The sequence below is a fragment of the Mobula hypostoma genome, chromosome 13 (genome assembly GCF_963921235.1).
Source record: "Mobula hypostoma chromosome 13, sMobHyp1.1, whole genome shotgun sequence".
Taxonomy (NCBI): Eukaryota; Metazoa; Chordata; class Chondrichthyes; order Myliobatiformes; family Myliobatidae; genus Mobula; species Mobula hypostoma.
Window position 1 is genome coordinate 18,814,992 of NC_086109.1, and position 17,565 is coordinate 18,832,556.

At 41.9% G+C, this 17,565-nt stretch overlaps 1 long non-coding RNA gene across 1 annotated transcript in view; it reads right to left on the reverse strand.

Annotated features, from left to right (window-relative positions):
* Positions 1 to 200: 200 nt before the first annotated feature.
* Positions 201 to 17,565, reverse strand: part of LOC134355910 (uncharacterized) — a 29,155-nt gene continuing 11,790 nt past the window's right edge. The window contains exons 2-4 of the long non-coding RNA XR_010020215.1: positions 14,806 to 14,974; positions 6,723 to 6,771; positions 201 to 303 (exon numbers count right to left, since the gene is read on the reverse strand). This is a non-coding gene — a long non-coding RNA (uncharacterized LOC134355910). The remainder of the gene's footprint in view (positions 304 to 6,722; positions 6,772 to 14,805; positions 14,975 to 17,565) is intronic.

Consider the following 17,565-nt stretch of genomic DNA (forward strand, 5'->3'; position numbering starts at 1 on the left):
CCTTTGCATTAATTTAATGTTTTGAAGTTACAAAACATAACAGGGACATGGACAACAAGGCTTGATCTAGAGCTAAGCTTTAAAGAGCAAGGAGGAGAACAGTGTAGAGGCTGCAGTAATGAATTCCAGATTTTAGGGTCTAAGCACCTGAAGGTGAGGTAAATATTCCTGGAACATTGTTAAAATGAGCAGATATTCAACAAGGTAAGCAAACTGCTGAAGACATTTTTCAGTATTGGGTTGGAAGTTGCAATGCGTCACTGTTCATGGGATGTAAAGGTTCCATTATTCTGGTGTACAATTCTGTAAACAAACAGAGAGCATCAATTATTCAACAACCGGTCAATGAAAGCCTCAAGGTAACAAGATGTCAGGATTCAACAATTGCAGCACTTGCTTTTGTATATCTTTAAACGAGTTTAGACATCACTGCTCCAGTTGTAAGTGCATGAGACATAGGAGAAAAATTAGTCCATTCAGCCCATCATGGCTGACTTATTACCCCTCTTAACCCCATCCTCCTGCTTCTTCCCGTAACTTTTGACACTCTTACTAATCAAGAACTTATCAGCCTCCAGTTTAAATATACCCAATGATTTGGCCTCCATAGCAATCCATTGCAATGAATTCCACAGATTCACTATCCACTGGCTCAAGAAATTCCTCCTCATCTCTGTTCTCGAGGGACATCCTTGTATTCTGAAGCTGTGCCTTCTGGTCCTACACTCCCCCAGTATAGGGAACAACTTCTCCATGTCCAGTGCATCTCGGCCTTTCAATATTTGATAGGTTTTAATAAGATCTCCCTTCATTCTTCTTGTGAGTTAAGTAATCAAAGGCTGCTTGCCTTTACTACAAACTATGTTTCTAATGCAGGTTACACTACAGTTTGTGAAATATCAAATTCAGAGTGATGTGATGAGACTTTAAGGTTTCCTCAAGGTGTCAGACGTTGAGGAACTGAGTTAAAAGACTGTAGGTTTAAAACCTATTCCAGGGACTTTTAAGTTGGCATATTCTCCAATACTGGGGGGATTGTTAACTTTCCAGAGGTGTTGTCATTCAGTGCAATTGCAACTGAGGCCTGAATCATGCTCTTTGCTGGATGAAACCAAAAAGAACTGAGTAACAAGCCCATAAACTTTAATTGAGCTAACCTTGGGATCTTTCACAATTTGGCTAGTCACACTAGCGACCCAATGTCAGGTGCATAGGTGTGGCTTTGGGAGGAGATGCAAGGATGGCAATCTACCGTCCTCAAGCCACCTGATATCCCCAAAACTTCAGTCAGTTTTGGACAACACACACAAAATGCTGGAGGAACTCAGCAGGCCAGGCAGCATGTATGGAAATAAAGTTTTTTTTCCATAGATGCTGCCTGGCCTGCTGAGTTCCTCTAGCATTTTGTGTGTGTTGCTCGGATTTCCAGCACCTACAGATTTTCCTTTGTCTGTGAGTCAGTTTTGGAGATTCCTTGGCTCATTCATTCCTGGAAACATTTGCTGTTCGGCCTATTTACTAAATGCTGGCTTGTCTTTAGTCCACAGCATCAATATTGCTCATCTTAATAAAAAAAAGTAAGTGCTTGTATTCATATAGTCCCTTACACAACCCCAGAATCTCTCAGTGGAGCTGGTAACTGTTGAAGTACTTTTCAAAGCTGTTTTATAATGAAGGATTATATAAAAAATAAAGCTAGAGGTTAAAGTGTAGATATAGAATCTACAGTGCAGTACAGTGATTGAGGTGTCTGGGGGTTAACTAGAATGGTTGATCAGATTAATTGTCTGGGGGAAGAAGCTTTGAAGGTGATGTAAAATCTTTGTTTTCGTAGCCCTAGAGCACTTTCCAGAAGGGAACTCTGGGAAAAGACAGTTCAAAGTTTAAATAAATTTACTATCTAAGTAAATATATGTCACTATATACAATGCTGAGATTTATTTTCTTGTGAGCATACTCAATGAATCCATAATAGAATAATAACAATAACAGAATCAATGAAAGATCACGTCAACTTGGGCATTCAACGAGAGTGCCAAAGACAATGAACCGTGCAAACACAAAAAGAAAGAAATAATAATAATAAATAAAGAAGCAATAAATATTGAGAACATGAGCTGAAGAGTCCTTGAAAGTGAGCCCATAGGTTGTGGGAACAGTTCAGTAATGGGGCAAGTGAAGTTGAGTGGATTTATATCCTTTGGTTCAAAAGCCTGGTGGTTGAGGGGTAATAATTGTTCCTGAACCTGGTGATGTGAGTTCTGAGGATCCTGTACCTTCTTCCTGATGGCAACAGCCAGTAGAGAGCATGACCTGGGTGGCAGGGGTCCCTGATGATTGATGCTGCTTTCCTATGAAGCGTTTCATGTTGAAGCGCTCAACGTTTGGGAAGGCTTTACCCGTGATGGACTGGGCCATATCCACCTATGGACTTATGTTGCGAAATGACCTGTATGGATGACATGCAAGGCAAAGTTTTTTGCTATGTGTTGGTACGTGTGACAATAATAAACTAGTTACCAATTAACAATAGTCTGAACTGTTCACTTGCTTTCTATGTCATTACAGTGTACCGGATCCTTTAGCATTCCTTCCACATTTATTGAATCGAGCAGGTGAGCCTTTTACTGCAGCCGAGCCCAGGTCCAAATGCGAGGCACGGCACGCAGTTTGGACAATTGAAATGCCAGCTCAGATAGACTGGAACGACAGGGTGTCAAATCAGAGGTGAGAGACAATTTTGCTCGCTCTCCCGCCATGGCACAAATAATTTGAAAACTGCCTCGGCTGCTGTGCTCTGTACCTACTAATATGATGAACTGATATTGAGGCCTTGGGCCTACTCTGGGGTTCCGATCTAAGGACTCATTTTGGTCAGTGTAGATGTGCTCAATGGTGATGGACTGGGCCATGTCCACTACTTTTTGTAAGATTTGCCGTTCAAGATTTTCCATACCAGGCTGTGATGTAGCCAGTCAATATACTCTGCACTGCACATCTATACAAGTTTGTCAAAGTTTTTAATGTCATGCCGGATCTCTGCAAACTCCTAAGGAAGTAAAGATGCTCCAGTGCTTTTTTCATAATTGCACTTACATGCTGGGCCCAGGACATGCTCTTTGAAATGGTAACACTGAGGAAGTTAAAATTTAAAACTGAGGATTGCTTCACAGATCTTTGGATTCCTCCTCCTAAAGTCAATAATCAGCTCATTAGCCTTGCTGACATTGAGCATGAGTTTGTTGGATGGTAGTGTCTGCAATGCTTTGTCCTGTCCGCCTCTTTGTTCTGGGCACATACAAGTTTCGCAGTGATGGTAGACTACACCCAGTGACGTTCTCTGCTGATCTGACAGTTCGCTTTAGCTTTTGCATATTGTGAGGTGATGCTGCACCGAACCAGACAGCAAAAGCCGATGTAGGAATAGATAGTGTAGGAAACTCAGCCTGAGGGTGAGCCATTGAGAATGAGGAGTGAGGAATTGGCACTGAAAATCAGCTGAGGCCTGGGACAGAACAGTCGTAATCATAATGAATGGTGAGGTTAGGTTTGAGGGACCGAGTGGCCTACCCCTCCTTCAACTTACATCGTGCTCTTTTGAAAACAAGCTTCCACAGTTTTCATTTTAAATTTCTTTTTATACAGTACGTGATATGTCAACACATAACCTTGACCTGACTGGCTTGTTGAGCTGAACAACTAAGGGTCTGAGCTCTGCTGCTGTTCTGAGGTCATGTGTGAGTCAGATTAGCGCAGTACATCTCCTCTCCTGAATGCAAGTTAACTAGCTGGGTTCTCACAACAGTACAGAATGATTTTGTTCCTTTTACTGTAACTTCCAGATTCTTTCTATTTAATTACTTGAATTTCAATCGGGACTTGAATTCATGTCTTTAGATTAGTTTAATTTGGTTTCATCGTCTGCACAGTCATTGTGGGTTGAAGGTCTCATTCCTGTGCTGTACTGTTCTCAGTTTGACATATATTCTGCATTCTTTGTTCAGTATTTTGTATTCGATGTTCTGCATTCTGTATGGTGTATTCTGTATTGTGCATTATGTATTCTGCATTTTGTAATTTGGCATTGCGTGTTGCCTATTGTGTGTTGTGTGGTCTGCATTCTTCTAGGTCTCTGGAAACTACTTCCATAATTTAAATTATAAATACTACCTACCTATCCAACCCACTGCCATTTGCTGTGGTCTCAATGTAACATTTCACCTTGCACTAAACACCCAGCCGCTGCCACGTCACCAGTACAAGGGTGTGTACAAAGCAAGCTAATACTAGATTAAAAAAAATAATAATCCCCTTTTTATTGTGCCTAGCCAACAGGAAGAATAACCTTTTGTGCTTAAAAAAAATCCATTATATATAATGTGATAAACGTTTGGATTAATCCACCAAGCAAGGGTGAAAACTCCAAGCCACTCAAAGAGGCAATTATTTATCAGACGCACTGTTGGGAGAGTTAATGTACCAGGCATGGGCTTCCAGAGAACTGCTCTTTTATTCTTATCCCTCACTACCTCTATACTGATGAAATGAAGTGATAGGGGATTTTATTTCCTTGAATAATACAAGAGAAACAATACATTGCTTATCGACTCCAGGCAATGATGTGCTCTTACATATTGTTCTATTCATTATACATATTAAAGTTAGAATAGAATATGTTCATTTGGCTGCAGGAAATAGCACATCCTTTATAAAATAGAGTAATAGTGAGAAAAACGATCAAATTTATTCTGGAGAATAGAACACCATATATATACATGCAATGGCCACTTTATTAGGTACATCTGTACACCTACTTGTTAATGCAAATATCTAACTAACCAATCACGTGGCAGCAACTCAATGCTTAAAAGCCTGCAGACGTGGGCAGGAGGTTTAGTTGTTGTTCAGACCAAACATAAGAACGGGGAAGAAACGTGATCTAAGTGACTTTGACTGTTGATGCCAGGTGGGGTGGTTGAGTATCTCAGACACTGCTGATCTCCCGGGATTTTCACTCACAACTGCCTCTAGAGTTTACAGAGGATGATGCGAAAAACAAAAAAATGAAAAATACAGTTAGTGGCAGTTCTGTAGACGGATATGTCTTGTTAATATAGGTCAGGGGAGAGTGGACAGACTGGCTCAAACTGACAGGAGGTGGCAGTAACTCAAATAACCATGTGTTCAACAGTGCAGAAGAGCAGGTCTGAACCACAATACTTCATACCTTGAAGTGAATGGGCTACAGCAGCAGAGGACCATGGACATACACCCTGTGGCTACTTTATTAGATACAGGAGGTATAGTACCAAATAAAGTGGTCATTGTTTGTATATATGAGTGGGATACTTTCCAACTGGCGTATACAGTAGAATATACCATGGCCACGTATACTATACTGATATTAACAGACAGAAAAAATATCATCATTACACAGATTACATTTGCGTTTATCAATGTTTGTGAATATACCATGGCCACGTATACTATACTGATATTAACAGACAGAAAAAATATCATCATTACACAGATTACATTTGCGTTTATCAATGTTTGTTAAGGGACACTTCATTCACTGTTGAGGAGTGTGTCTACCTCCAGCTTTTCCTGGCTCCATACTTAACTGATCACTGTGGACACTGATAGAAACATAGAAACATAGAAAATAGGTGCAGGAGTAAGCCATTCGGCCCTTCGAGCCTGCACCGCCATTTATTATGATCATGGCTGATCATCCAACTCAGAACCCCGCCCCAGCCTTCCCTCCATACCCCCTGATCCCCGTAGCCACAAGGGCCATATCTAACTCCCTCTTAAATATAGCCAATGAACTGGCCTCAACTGTTTCCTGTGGCAGAGAATTCCACAGATTCACCACTCTCTGTGTGAAGAAGTTTTTCCTAATCTCGGTCCTAAAAGGCTTCCCCTTTATCCTCAAACTGTGACCCCTTGTTCTGGACTTCCCCAACATTGGGAACAATCTTCCTGCATCTAGCCTGTCCAATGCCTTTAGGATTTTATACGTTTCAATCAGATCCCCCCTCAATCTTCTAAATTCCAACGAGTACAAGCCCAGTTCATCCAGTCTTTCTTCATATGAAAGTCCTGCCATCCCAGGAATCAATCTGGTGAACCTTCTTTGTACTCCCTCTATGGCAAGGATGTCTTTCCTCAGATTAGGGGACCAAAACTGCACACAATACTCCAGGTGTGGTCTCACCAAGGCCACTCTGTGGTCCACTGACTGGATTACGGTTCTGGGTCTACCTTCATCAAGAACAGCAGTATGGAAGTTCATGTTACTGGAAACAACAATACACCAACTAATATGTCATTCCATCATGATAGTCTGAGAAAGCAAAATCTGCAGTACTGTGCAAAGGTCTTAGGCACATATATATAGCTAGTCTGCCTACGACTTTTGGACAGTACTGTATGTCTTTCCAGTTACCAAACAACACATAATACCACTGAGTGAATACAAAGCTAAGCACTCTTATTTCTGCTTCCCAACCGCCTATTTTAACCAATATACAGTGCTGTAGAATTTGTTAAACTCTCAGGAGAAAAGACTGACATCATTTTAAGAAACCATGAAGCTGCTGGTGTGTTGTTGAAAGAAAACTCAAACTGATCTGCTCATATGCTCTTAACGGAAGTAACATGCCATTTTTAGCTGGTCTGGTGGATAGGTAAATACAATCGCAAATCAATGTGCTTACCGCATTGCTCTCCGGAAGGTGATCTACCTGGTCACACCGTTGTTCCAAGCTAGATGAACAAATCAAGGATGGACAGTTAGAAACAGAATGAACAAAGGGCCAAGTGATCACTCAAACTTATACTATGAGACTGTGGCCGATCATTCCTCCTACTTCCCCAGATAAACCACATTCGGGCCAACACGGTAGCATAGCCATTAATGTAGCCCAATTACAGAACCAGAGACCCAGGTGCAATTCCGCCACTGTCGGTAAGGAGTTTGTACGCTCCCCCCGTGGCTGCATGGGTTTCCTCCAGGTACCTCAATGCCCTCCCACATTCCAAAGTCATAGAGGTTAGTAGGTTAACTGGTCACATGTGTGTAGTTGGGTGGCGCTGGCTCATTGGGTCGGAAGAACCTGTTACTGTTCCGTAGCTGTAAATAAAAAATAAATCTTCTGTATCCCATAATCTATCAAAATAAATGTAAAATCCAAGTATATTAGTCAGGGTGAGGTGATAGAGGATAGGATTCTTGCCAAGTGAAGAAGGGGAGCTGAACAGCGAAAGTGAGTAATTAGTTTACATGACAGTCTACCTAGTCCGAAACTAAGTTGTCAAGATCAAGTGTTCCTAATGATATTCTTGCTGAGAATATTGTGGTACAATCTGCCAAAAGGAGCAGTGCACAAGAAGTGACTTCACCTCAGTCATCCCTGAGGTAGAAATTACGTCAATGGCCCACACAAGTGACTCATGTTTGGAACTGTCAGCCCGGTTTCCAGAATGATCCAGAATGATGCACAATGACCTGGGGATGGTTGGTATTGCGTTTCGCTCAGAAATATGCATTACATCAGTTTCACACTTGCAAAATGCTGAAGGAGAAAGATTGCGAAATTAAATTTCAAGGTGAAGATGACGCTATCAAGTATTACATATCATAAAATAATGCAAAGTGTAATTGATCCTGGAATAGGCTCATTTGCCCAATGGGTCTATACTGACTGTTCATGTAAAACTCTTTCCACTTCTCTTCACAAAATGCTGGAGGAATTCAGCAGGTTCGGCAGCAACTATGGAGAGGAATAAAGAGTCAACATTTCAGGCCGTGACTGTTAAGTGAAGAGAGGTGGAAATCATAAACTTAAGAGAATCTGAAGATGCTGGAAATCTTAAGGAGCACACACAAAATGCTGGAGGAACATGGCAGGTCAGGCAGTATCTGTGGAGAGGAATAAACATTCCTCTCCACAGATTCTGCCTGACCTGCTGTGTTCCTCCAGCATTTTGTGTGTGTTCCTTAAGATTTCCAGCATCTTCAGATTCTCTTAAGTTTATGATTTCCACCTCTCTTCATTTAACTCTATCATAATCTTATCCAGATTCCTCTTAAATGGTTCTAAAAGTATTCTCAGCTAATACAAGAGGGAACAGGCTTCACTTTCACATTTCAACCACTTTTCGGCTAAAGAAATCGCTAATGATTTTGCTGTAGGATTCATGTTAACCTCACAGCTATTTGTTTCGGTATTGCTCTCAAGTAATGTACTGAGCAAAGTCTTAGGCACTTACTGCATATATAGCTAGGGTGCCATATATATGTGCTATATATATTTGTACAGTACTCTATATTGGTTAAAATAAGAAGGTGATTGGGAAACAGAAATAAGAGTACTTAGCTTTGTAATTCGCTCAGTAATATTAAATGCTATTTGGTGACTGGAAAGACATAACATACAGTACTGAACAAAAGCCTGAGGTACCCTACCTATATATAAACAACAGGAATTCTGCAGATGCTGGAAATTCAAGCTTACATCAAAGTTGCTGGTGAACGCAGCAGGCCAGGCAGCATCTTCCTATAGATGCTGCTACCTATATATATGTGCCTAAGACTTTTGCACAGTACTATAGAGCACATTTAAGTACATCTCCCTGTTAACTCCTTCCATAATCTTTGAAATCCAAGCCAGGTGACTGTAATTGATTTTTTTAAAACATAAAACACGGCCCTGTCTGTTCACTTAGTACTAATCCACAACAGGTACAAGTTACATTTAGCTGAACTGGAGACTTTCCAGGCTGTAAGTTACATGTTTTCACCAGGAAGTCATCTTGAGCAGATAGGTTTAAAGTGAGTGGGGAAAGATCTAAAAGTCACCTGAGGGGCAAATGTCTCCAAACACAGGGTGATACCTGTATGAAATGAACTGCCAGAGGAAGTGGTAGATGTTATAATCATAACATTTAGAAGTCATTTGGACCAGTGCATGGATAAGAAAGGATTAGATGTATACTGGCTAAATGCAAGCAGAAGACCATTATTAGATTATTGGATTATGAGGACACACAGTCCTCTTTTATTGTCATTTCTGGTATGCGTGCATTAAGAAATGATACAATGTTCCTCCAGAAAAATATCACAGAAACACAAGACAAACCAAGACTAAAAAAAACTGACAAAAACCACATAATTATAACATATAGTTACAACAGTGCAAAGCAATACCGTAATTTGATAAAGAACAGACCATGGGCACGGTAAAAAATGTCTCAAGATCTCTCAAGAGTCCCATCATCTCACGCAGATGGTAGAAGGAAGAACAACTCTCCCTGCCATGAGCTTCCAGCGCCGCAAACTTGCTGATGCAGCACCCTGGAAGCACCCGACCACAGCCGACTCTTGAGTCCGTCCGAAAACTTCGAGCCTCCGACCAGCCATCTGACACCGAGCACCGAGCACCATCTCTGCCGAGCGCTTCGACCCTGGCTCCAGCAACAGACAATAGGCAAAGCTAAGGATTTGGGGCCTTCCCCTCCGGAGATTCTCAATCGCACAGTAGCAGCGGCAGCGAAGTGAGCATTTCAGAAGTGTCTTCAGATGTTCCTCCGTGTTTCTCACGTCTGTCTCCATCAAATCAGGACTGTGCACGGCAACCTACTTACAAATACGATATCATTCCAGAGCGGCCGCCGCGCTGCGTCGTGCTGCCGTCTTCTCCTCCCCTCCCCATGAGAGATAGGAGCAGAATTAGGTCATTTGGCCCAGTGAGTCTGCTCCACCATTTCATTATGGCTGATCCAATTTTCCTCTCAGCCCCAATCTCCTGCCTTCTCCCCGTATCCCTTCATTCCCTGACTAAGCAAGAATCTATGGACCTCTGCCCTAAATGTGCAGCAGCCTTTTGGTTTTCTCTGAGCTCCGTTTCATAAATCACCACAATATCCGAACTGTCACAGAATGGAAGAAAGCCACTTGGTCCATTGAATCAGTAATGACTCTATGCAAGGGCGATCCCACCATACCACTGGCTTGTCATAATCTCGGAAAATTCCTTTCGGATACTTATCCATCTCCCTTTAGAGCAAAGAATTGGATCTGCCTCTAGGTCGTGCATTCCAGATCCCAGCGACTCTCTGTGTAAAATAAGTACTTCCCCATTGCACTTCTACAAATGTTTCCTGCAGAGACTCAGACATTCTAGATAAAATCAGAAAATCCAGAGTTGATTTCATTCCAGTAAATTTTTCTTTTTGAGTTCTTTCTGATGTTTGTCATGCCTTCGAACGGCATGGAGAGCAGAAATATTGAGATTTCTCCACGTGTGTGTGAACTCCATGGGATACAAGGACAATGGTGCTGGATATTTGGACAAAAACATTGGATGAGTTTCATAGGAAACTGATTGGCTGAGATGGATTTTGGCTCTGAAAACCATTCTCTAATGTTCTGTAATACATGTGATTCAAGCATTAGATGATTTTTGGGCCCCTTATCTAAGAAAAGATGTGCTGGCATTGGAGAGGGTCCAGAGGAGGTTCATGAGAATGATTCTGGGAATGAAGTGGTTAATGTATGAAGATCATATGATTCCTCTGGGCTATACTCACTGGAGCATAGAAGAATGAGGGGGGATCTCAGTTAATATTGAAATGCCTAGAGACAGTAGACATGGAGAGGATATTTCCAAGAATGGGGGAGGGAACAGCCTCAGAATACAAGGATGTCTCTTTAGAACAGCGATGAGAAGGAATTTCTTTAGTCAGAAGGCGGTGAAACTGTGGAATTCATTGTCACAGACGGCTGTGGATTTCAAGTCACTGGATGCATTTAAAGTGGAGGTTGATAGGTTCTTGTTTAGTTGTGGCACCAAAGGTTACGAGAAGGCAGTAGAATGTGGTTGGGAGGGATAATAAATCAGCTATAATGGAATAGCAGAGCAGACTTGGTGAGCTGAATGGCCTATTATGCTTCCATGTCTTATGATATTGAATATACTGCCAATCCACACTGCACGCCCCTCTTGCTGGACCCTGATCACTCCATTCACCATCCTCTACTGCCATGGGGGTCATGGTAAATGGGTAAGTGCCAGCGATAATCAGAAAGTGGATGAAGCAAGCAGGGCAAATCTGTTAGCTCTATAACTATATATGTGAGTTTCTCAGTTGCACAGACAATCAAATCTACAATAAGTCAATAGAGAGAAGGTTTGGTGACACTGGCCACAGAAAGAAATGCCCCAGCTGCTAAGGATTGGAGCAGAGAAAAACATCTATGTATCTAACTGTGATGGCCTGACTCTGTTCTGCCTGCCACTCACCTACTACCTGAAGGTGGCTTTAATTATCTTTCAAATGTCATCTCTGGCTTGCTGTTGACATTGCAAGCTCTGGTAACAGTCAGCTGGAAACAACGAGAGTCATTTCAACCAAATGCAAAGCTATTTCCCTCCTTGCAGACTCCTGGCTTTTAAACCCTTTGCTGGCTAGTTGCTAATCACTGACCCTGATACGGTGGAGTCCACCTTTCAATCCTGCTGGTGCTCTTAACATGAACCCCTAGACGCCCACTCTTGCCTTCAGATCCAGATTCAGATATATTTATCGCATGGAAGTGGGGATGAGCATAATGCTTTCTATAAGTGAGGCCCCAGGTTCAATCCCAGCATCTCCATGCTGGTGGTCTTAAACTTTGGGGCAGCATGGTAGTGCAACAATTTAACACTATTTCAGCACCAGTGACCCAGGTTCAATTCCACCACTTCCCGTAAAGAGTTTGCATGTTCTCCCCATGACTGTGTAGGTTTCCTCTGGGTGCTTTGGTTTCCTCCACATTCCAAAGCTGTAAGGGCTAGTATGTTAATTTTTCACATGGTGTGATGAGGTGGCGCAATCTTGTTGAGCAGAAATAGCCTGTAAACATGCTGTATCCCCAAATACAAAATAAAAATGTGAATAGGAAGTTGAAATGCACCTTTGCTTTCTTCCATTCTTCCTGTTCCCGAATCTGGCATCACCCACAAATTCAAAAATCAGAGTTTTGATGTCGTTGTCCTACTGCCTGGAGACAGTGCTAAAGGCAATATCAAACCTGTTAGAACACTGCCACCAATATTTGTCTTCCTGTGAATATTATTAACTCCTAATGCAATATGCAGCACCATATGGCCCAATGTTGAGTGCAGAAAAAAATGAGTAAAGGCAGAAGTGGATTGCTTCAAACAGATTCTGTTGATTATAACCAAATGCAAAATACCGCTGAAAATCTGTGATTAGACACCAAGTGTTGGCGCTGGGATGTATGACAACACTTGCGGGCTGCCCTTAGCTTATCATTAGGTTGTGTAGGTTGTTGACACAAATGATACATTTACCTGTATGTCTCGATCTACGTGTGATAAATAAATCAATCTGAATCTGAATCTGGATCTGAATCAAAGTGCTGGGATTACTCAGCAGGATAGGCAGTACTGTTGGAGAGCAAAGCAGAGAATTTTGATTTAGGTAATGCCCTTACCTCAGAAGTAGATTTTAGATTGTGATGTTTGGACTGAATGCTTTAAGCTTTTAAAAATATCACCGATGTGGTCTCTTGGATGAGGGACTTCAGATACACGGAGAAGACAATAATCCTGACTGTTTCTCAATCAGGAGGAGGTAGTTAAGAGGGTTTTTGTTGGATGCATTCAAAATTATGAAAGGATTTGATGGAGGGAATAAAGAGAACACTTTTTCAGTGGCAATAGCATCAGTCACCAGAAAACATGGATTTTGAGGACTTTGGGTACGGAGCCAGAGAAACTGACTTTACCCAGCAAGTTTTGATGTTAGAATGGATTGTTTGAAAGTGATACTTACTAAAGAAAATGAATAATTTCTTGGTGAAAAATCATAGCATACTGAGGGAGAGTGGAACAGAGGTTCCACAGGCCAAACCATCTCACTTCTGCAGAATCATTCAACGATTCAGCAAATACAATGTGAATATGTTCAGGGATGGGGAGAAGGGGAAAGAAAGGACTGTGAATCAATAAAAATCTGTCACCTGCTTTTCGGATTAACTTCGACTGATACTGTCCATGTGGCTCTAATGGCTTCTTAATTGTTATCCCTTTACATAGGCACTAGGTGGCACACAAGGCCACTTCAGATCACTTTCATCCATGAGCTTTGGCTTGAGTCGAGCATACAGAACAAATTACTCTGTGGCAACTTGTGAAAAAGTCAACCAGATTTTTTAAAAATCATTCATGGGATCTTAATGTTATAGGAAAATCCATCTTTTATCACCCATCTAGATGATCTCAGCGATCAGCCATCTCCTTTAACCATTACAGTCATGAGCTTTTCATACACTAAGATTATTTTGGAGAGAAGCCATTTTAGAGGGAAGTTAAGGGTTAAAGACATCAAGTGTGAAGTTACATGTAGGCTACAACAGATTAAAATGGCTCATTTGGGTTCCTAAAGGAATCAAATGTACCTGGTAGGTTTTAATGACAATGCACTTGTGGGCACATTGCTGACTTTACATGGGTTTATATGCCAGATTCATCTAATTAGCTACTTCTGAATTCCCCTTGGTTGCAGAGAGAGATTTGAACTCATATTTCTGGATCTTTAAAACACAAGATTTTGGCGATACTGGAAACGAGAAATAAAGTAAACATGCTGGAAACGGTCAGCAGGTCAGTCAACATCTCTGAAAAGAGAAACATGGCTAATATTTTAGGTCAATGACTAGTGATCTTGGGATGTAGGCTAAATTGTTTAGGTTGGTATTAACGCCCATTCCTTGTTATTCTTATAAAGCTGAATGCCTTACTTCAGAGGGAGAGTTTATTTTTAACCACATTAGTGCATGATTAGAGACAAAAGAGACTGCAGATGCTAGAATCTAGGGCAAAAAAAAACTGCTTGAGGAAGTCAATGGGTCAGGCAGCATCTACATCGAGAAATGGACAATTGAAGTTGCGGGTTGAGACTTGAAACATCAACCCAAAATGTCAACTGTCCATTTCCTACCACAGATGCTGCCTGAGCTGCTGAGTTTGTCCAGCAGTTTTAGTGTGAGATTGGATTTATATACAAACCAGCCCAGTTTCTTTTCTTTAATAGCCATTAGTGAAACAACAGTGAGAAATTCTACATCAAACAGCTTCTTGCTAATTAATAACAGAACTTTAGCTTGACCAAGAGATTGGTTTCACCCTTTCTGGAGTGTGAAACTAGTGCTGTCTTTAGTTCTAAAGCCTGATTAGGACACGCTGAAAAATGATATGAAATTTGCCAATAACACTTTAGAAAGTATGGGAATGTAAATGATTAGTATCCAATCTCAGGATCTTCACCACTTCTGATGGGACCACACTTAACTGAATGGACTCACTGAATCATAGAGCCATACAGCATAGAAACCAGACTTCAGCCCAGCTTGTCCATGCTGACAAACATGCCCATCCTATATCTTATGGTCTTATGGTCTGAGATAGTCCAATTTGTCTTACTCCTCTTTAACAATGCACTCTGTACCAACCAGAGGACTACTTTAGCTTTTAATGGCACTGCTCCAAGGCAGGCTGGCAGGCAACAGCTACAACGAATATGGTTGCCATGGAAGTGAGAAAGGCTTCATGGGAAAACAAGGGAGCCTCTAGCTTTTGTGGAGTCAATCTGGTGTCCTCACAAAGGAGTGGGTTCTGTCTATCAGGTGGATTGGTAACTCTTCAGACTATAGTAGGAAGTGACTAGCTGCCACCTAGAAAGATTCTGTGATCTTTCTACCCCAATCCATAGGACAATAATACACCAATTTACCATTTTATCTGCCTCAGCAATGTTTGTTGAAGCTGTTATCAAATTATGGAGAATATGCTGAGAGTGAAGGAACTGTGCCACCTCTTTCAGCGAGCACCAATCATGATTCCATCAGGCGTCATCCCAGAAGGCAGGGACCAGAGTTCAAATCCCGATCTCTTCTTGGAGCCTACGTACAATGAGAAGGAAGTAAAGACTGCAGAAATCAATTCATCATGAAAAAAGGGGGAGAAACATTGTGTATAATCTGAGTAATGACAGTGGCAACCAAGCAACCTGAGATGATTGCAGGTTTTCAATCTTGGTACTGAGTCATGTCAGTTTAAATGAGGAATGATGAGTCAACATCTGCTTTTGTAGTTGACTGATTTGCTGCCTTGTTTCCTGGGAAATAATTCCCACATGACTGCCTTGATTTTCTAATATGAAGCTGTTTGACTTCAATGCTTTCTACTCCCATAGAAATGTTTTTTTTTCTTTCAAAAACTTTTGCATTCACTTAAAACTGCCCAGACTGCAAGTTCTATAGAGGTGGGGTGTAGAGTTTTTGCAGAACCTACTCTCTCCTTGGCATTACGGGTCCTGCAAAGAAAAGAGCAATCAGGATCATCACAGAGGTTACAGAGCAGGCCTCCAGAAGGCTATAGATCAAGAGCTGTGACCTGTGGACCAATGCTGCTGGAACACAAGCTAGGGTCTGATCAACTCTGGCTGGATTACCTGGATGAGAGTGTCTGATTATGAAAGACCCAAAACACCCAAAGATCCCAGACTACGTCATTGATGATGTGTCCCAGCGCACCCTAGGATGTATCTCAGCATCAACTAGGTGAGACATCCAGTTGATGCCTAGGTGAGAAGGGGTTACCAGGAAAAAGATGGTGGGATTAATAAGGCCTTGGCTATTGTAAGATGGATAGGTAAGGGACCTCACAGCTAACTCTTACCCATTATTCCTTAGGTTCACAAACTGGCAACTAGACCAAAATTAAAAAAAACACTATATCATCCCATGTTTGATAGCTTTTAAAAGGTTTTCAGAAATGGTAATGCTATCTTCAATTTTAAGAAGAGTTGATGTCATCAAAGATCAAAGAAGGATTATTTGTACCTTTGACCGCTTAGCGCCAAATCCCAAGTTGCATATTTTTGAAGAGGATTTTTCAAAGTACCTGTTATCTACCTCTTCAACCCTTTACAGAACATAAAGGGTCAGAGGTCACAGGGGGAGTGAATAGCTAAAAGATCAGTGTTATTTTCACAAAAAAAACTCAGAACTAAAATTTCCTAAACCAGGGGATTCATGAATCACCTTTGTTGTCAGTCCAGTTTAATCATATCCTTCCTGCAGTGTGTCGACCAGAACTGTACATAATATTCCAGAACAACACACACAAAGTGCTGAAGAATCTCAGCATGTCATGCTTTCCGATGTTTCCGGCTAAGACCCTTCACCAGGACCTGATGGACAATCTCGACCCAAGACAGGACTGTTCATTCACTTCCATGAATCTGCCTGACCTACTGAGTTTCTCCAGAATTTTGTGTGTGCTGCTCTGGATTTCCAGCATCAGCAGAATCTCTCGTGTACAGAATACTTTAATTGAGTTCTTATCAGTGTTTGTAAAGTTACACCATAATGTTTCAACTCTTACATTCCATGCCCTGGCCTATGAAGGCAAGCATACTATATCCCTTCTTCACTCCCCTATCTACCTGTGTTGTCACTTCCACGGGAGCTATGGACTCAATGTCCTTCTGCCCAGTAACATTCTTTAGTACCCTGTCATTTACTCTATATGTCTGACACTTGATGTTATTAAATTCCAACTGCCAACACTCCATCCAGTCTTCTATCTGATCTATATCCTGCTGTAACAGTGGGACGGAGAAGAGGAGAGATGTTGTCATTGGAGACTCTATAGTCAGGGGAGCAGACAGGAGATTTTGTGGACGTGAGAAGGACACCCGCATGGTTTGTTGCCTCCCGGGTGCCAGGGTCCGGGATTTTCTCTGACCGAGTGCACGACACCCTGGTACGAGAGGGAAAGCAACCAGAAGTCGTGATACATGTTGGGACCACCGACATAGGCAGGAAGAGGGATGAGGTCCTGAAGTGTGAGTTTCGGGAACTAGGCAGAAGGCTGGAAAACAGGACCTCAAGGGTGACTTTCTCAGGATTGCTGCCAGTGCTACGTGACAGTGATGGTAAGAATTGGAGGAGATGGCAGTTGAATGCGTGGCTGAGGAGTTGGTGCAGGGAGCGGGGTTTTTAGATTTTTGGATCATTGGGATCTCTTCTGGGGAAGGTGGGAACTGTACAGATTGGATGGGTTGCACCTGAACTCGAGGGGGAGCAATATCCTTACAGGTAGATTTGCTAGCATGGTTCAGGAGGGTTTAAACTAATTTGCAAGGGGGCTGGGACCCAGACCGATAGAGCAGTGAAAGAAGTGCATGGAGTAAAGCCAAATCTAACATATAGAGAGGGTTTGAGGAAAGAGAAGCAGAATAAATGGTGTAAAGACAGTAAGGTAAAGGGCTGAAATGTGTGTACCTCAATGCAAGAAACATCAGGAACAAAGGTGATGAACTGAGAGCTTGGATACATACATGGAATTATGATGTAGTGGCCATTACAGAGACTTGGCCGGCACCAGGGCAGGAATGGATTCTCAATATTCCTGGATTTCAGTGCTTTAAAAGGGATAGAGAGGGCGGAAAAAGGGGAGGAGAGGTGGCATTGCTGGTCAGGGATAC